The following is a 4835-nucleotide window of genomic DNA, read 5'->3' on the forward strand; positions in this document are numbered from 1 at the left end:
TTCAAATCGAAAGGCATGACCCTGTAGAAGTATGTTCCCCATGGCGTGATGAATGCCGTCTTTTCTGCATCTTCCTCATCCATTAAGATCTGATGATAGCCCGCATAGTAGTCCACAAAAGACCCAAGCTCATGTTTGGCACAATTGTCAATCAGACTGAGGATATTTGGCAGTAGGAAGTTGTCCTTGGGACTCCACATGTTAAGATCATGGTAATCGACACACACCTTGGTCTTGCCATCCTTCTTTGGCATAGGTACTACATTAGCTAACCAAGTGGGATACCGAGTGACCCGAATGACCTTTGCTTCAAACTGCTTGGTGACCTCTTCTTTGATCTTCACACTCATATCAGTTTTAAATTTCCTCAGCTTCTGCTTGACAGGAAGGAATGCCGGGTTAGTGGCAATTTGTGAACCACCAAGTCAGTGCTTAAATCCGGCATGTTGTCATATGACCATGCAAAGACGTCTTTGTACTCAAGTAACGCTTTAATTATCTCCTCCCTGAGTTGAGGTTCAAGATGGACACTTATCTTAGTTTCTCTGATATTATCTGGGTCCCCTAAATTGATTGCTTCTGTATCACTCAGGTTAGGCTTGGGTTTTTCTTCAAAATGGCTTAATTCTTTACTAATCTCTTCAAAGGCCTCATTCTCATCATATTCCGATTCATCATCAAACAATATTTCTTGAATTACTATTTCAGAATTAGATTGGCTTTTAAGACTGGGCCGAAGATTCCTCATGCATGTCATGTTATTGAAACCAGCATAAAAAGAACTGTACAAGGAAGAAAAGAAAACAAAAATAAAACTGTCAGGACTGAGGAAAAAGGGAAGTTGCATTTCATTGAAATTAAAAGATAACAAGGTTTATACATCCAAATGGACGGAACATAGAATATGAATTACAACCCTGGAATAATCCAGATAAACTGAAAGAAAATTAAAGCAAACTATCAAAACTCCTTCCTGGTGGAAGAGGAGTAGCTTCCTAATTGTTAATCTTTGCACTGGGCCCAACAAATTGCACATCTACCTTGCTAGAACCCTCTCCAGCTTCCACCATGTTCACATCATCGAATAACTTCTCGATCCTTTCAATCAACTCTTTATTAGGACCAACCACAGAACTGGGAACTGTTGTTACTAAGCGTTTCTTGGTTCCAGGCCTGACAAATGATCTGGAGAGCAATGGGATGGGCTTTGGGAGGACCCAGGCCCTCTGTTTCAACTTTCTAGCTCTTTTCACGTCCGCAGTTGTGGGCTTGAACCCCAAACCAAATGTATCCAAGTTTTTGGGGAGAGACACCGGATGTACGATACCTTGCAGAGATGCACCCAAACCCTTGCCCGGTATAAAACCATTTTTCAACATTTCAATGGCTATCATGACTGATGCAACAACTACCCTCGGAGTTGGAACGCACTTCCCTTCTGGAATTTTCTCTACCATTACCGTGTCAAAAACCTGATAAACCAATGGCCCCTTGTCGTCTTCAAACACTATGAACGGAACAATGGCATCACTGAGAACACATAAATTGTCTTCACCGTGCACAACAATTTCCTATCTATCCCATTCAAACTTGACCATTTGATGCAGAGTAGACGGGACCACTTTGGCAGCATGAATCTAGGGTCGACCTAACAGCAGATTGTAAGAAACAGCCACATCGAGCACCTGGAACTCCATGGTAAATTCAACTGGCCCTATTGTAAGCTCAAGCACTATATCCCCGACTGAATCTTTCCCTCCACCGTCGAATCCCCGAATGCAGATATTGTTTTTGTGAATTCTTTCATCATCCACCTTCAATTTGTTTAGAGTGGAGAGAGGGAAAATGTTCGCACTGGAACCATTGTCGACCAGTACCCGAGTAACCACGGAATCTTCGCATTTCACCGTAATATAGAGGGCTCTATTGTGCTGAGTACCCTCCACGAGCAACTCATCATCAGAAAAAGTGACTTTGTTTACCTCAAATATCTTGTTAGCTATCTTTTCCAAGTGGTTTACTGAGATTTTGTCAGGAACGTGGGCCTCATTCAGGATCTTTATCAAAGCCCAACGGTGCTCGTCTGAATGGATCAATAATGACAATAGTGAAATCTGAGCCGGTGTCTTCCTCAACTGCTCCACAATGGAATAGTCCTGCACTTTCATATTTCTAAAAAAATCCTCTGCTTCTTCCTCGGTCACAACTTTCTTCACCAGTACTGGGTTATCTTTGGAGATCTTAGCTTTTCTCAACTCTTCGGGGGCAAGCATCTCCCTGATCGAGTCAAACCATGAGTCTCACAAACTTCTTCTTTAACCTCCTTACCTTTGTAAGTCATTGTCATTCGTTCATAATTCCACGGGATGACCTTTCTGTTGACTATCGGTAATTGAGTTATCGGCTTGATAATGACAGGATCTGTGCGGGCACCCTCCACAATTACAATAGGCTTGTTCGCCACTCCTGGAATAACAACTTTTGCTCTTTCTTGTTTTACTGCCACATCACTTGGGGTCCCCTTCTTGATTACTGCAAATGGTTCACTGTTTGCCCCGCTCAACCTGATCACTGATTTCTCACTTATTGGCTTTTCAACCGGCCTGACTTTACTGGACCAAATCATTATGATGGTCTGTGAAGGCTTCTTGGGCTTCCCTCCTGTATGCATTATCTCGATCATATTTGTCTTAGGATGGGCCGGCAACGAATTCTAGTTGATATTTGGCACCTCCGGAGCTTGGACCTCAATCTGATTAGTATCATTGAGCTCTTGAATAGCTTTTTTCAATTGCCAGCACTTCTCTGTGTCGTGCCCCGGAGCACCAGAACAATATTCGCAACTCATAGAGTGATCAAGGTTCCTCAGGGGAGGATTTGGCAGTTTTGGCTCGATCAGACTCCGCATACCCAATTGTCGCAACCTGTGGAACAAACTGGTATAGGATTCTCCCAATAGAGTGAAGGTTTTCTTCTTCTACAACCTCTCATTCTTAAATGCTTGGTTGGGCCGGAAACCTGATCCAGGAGGGTTCCAGTAGGCTCTTAGGGGTGGACAAGCATTTTGTGGAGTTGGGTATGTATTTTGTGGGGTTGGCGCACGCCATTGTGCGTTGGCTAGAGGTTGGCTGTATGCTTAGGCATGGTGGACAGAGAAATAGGGGTCTGGTAGTGGGTAGTAGTGTTGTGGTGGATTATATGGGGTATGGGGGTAGGTTTGGTGGTGGAGTCGAGGCTGGTTATATTAATGTGATGGGTCCCTAGGTCCGAACCAAGCTCCTAAATCAATCGTTGCTACATCCTCTTTCTTCCTCTTTCCAATTACTCCCCCAGTTCCGCTTTGAATGGCCTGGGTGGTTGCCTTAATAGCTGAATAACTCATGATTTTGTTTGTCTTGAGCCCTTCTTCTACCATACCACCCATCTTTACCACTTCATTGAAGGACTTACCTATAGCTGATACCAGATGACCGTAATACGTAGGTTCTAAAGCCTGCAGAAAATAATCCACCATTTCACTTTCTTTCATTGGAGGGTCAACCCTTGCTGCCTGTTCTCTCCACCTAAAACCATACTCCCTGAAACTCTCATTGTGCTTTTTCTCAAGTTTCGTCAAAGACAGACGATCCGGAATAATCTCGAGATTGTACTAGAAGTGGCAATCAAATGCCTGGGCTAGATCATCCCATGTGTACCATCTTCTGTGATCCTGCCGAGTGTACCATTCCAGCGCCGAACTACTCAGACTTTGACTGAAATATACCATTAGCAACTCATATTTCCTGCCAGCTCCCATCATTTTGCTACAGAAACCTCTCAAATGTGCCACTGGATCACCGTGCCCATCATACAAATCAAACTTGGGCATCTTAAATCCTGCCGACAATTACACATCCGAAAATAGACATAGATCTTTGTAAGCCACACTTACTTGACCTCCCAACCCCCGCATGTCTCTGAATGACTGTTTCAGGCTTTTAACTTTCCTGAACATCTCCTCATGTTCGGGATTTTTAGATGGTTTTTCGGTTTCTGTAGGGAGGTCAAAATGAAGAGTGTAGGAATAGGGTTCTAGAACCTTGAAAGTGGGTTCCGGGGGGTAATACTGGTTGTCGTGAGTCTGGAACAGAGGCTCACTAGAGGATCAGTGTAATGTAGCAGGTGGGGGTGCCATAAAAACAGGAGTGATTGGTGGAGGAGGGTACGGGATTTGTTTGGGTAGTGGAGCTTGTGATGTATAGGAAGTGGTGTCGTGGCATTGTTGGTAGAGGGGAAAGGTCGGAGATGAGTTCACAGTGGGAGGTTCCTGGGTCTGAGCCAATGGCGGGATAAAAGCAAGGTTGGCGGGGTAAACTGGCGGTGGGTGCCCTTTTGCCCATGCTTGGTACATTTCAGCCATCTGCTGCTTCAGCTTATACAACTCATCTTTCAGACTAACCTCCGATTCTTCCACCTCTTTTGGCGGATCGACAATACTTGCCTTAAGTTCCTGGTTGGCCATGTTCAGCATGTTTTTGGACCGGGTGTTATAGGAGTGAGTTGCCAGAATGCCAATAAAACTAACCACCTGCCTGAACTATAATTTCATCAATAACAAACTTGTTAGAGATTAGGGCTTTAATAGATAAGCAACCGCACATTTGAGGAGTGAATGCACCTAAGCAGTTAACCGTTTCTATTATGCATTTGAACGACTGCTTGCGTCATCCCGACTTTTCCTTATTTCCATTTGCAACTTCTCTTTTCTCTCTCTTTTTTTCTTTTTCATTCTTGCCTTTCTCTGCTTGATTTCTGTTTGTTTTTATTCTCTCATTTCTCTCTCTGGTATTGCCATT

Source organism: Nicotiana sylvestris, chromosome 6 (assembly GCF_000393655.2).
Source record: "Nicotiana sylvestris chromosome 6, ASM39365v2, whole genome shotgun sequence".
NCBI lineage: Eukaryota > Viridiplantae > Streptophyta > Magnoliopsida > Solanales > Solanaceae > Nicotiana > Nicotiana sylvestris.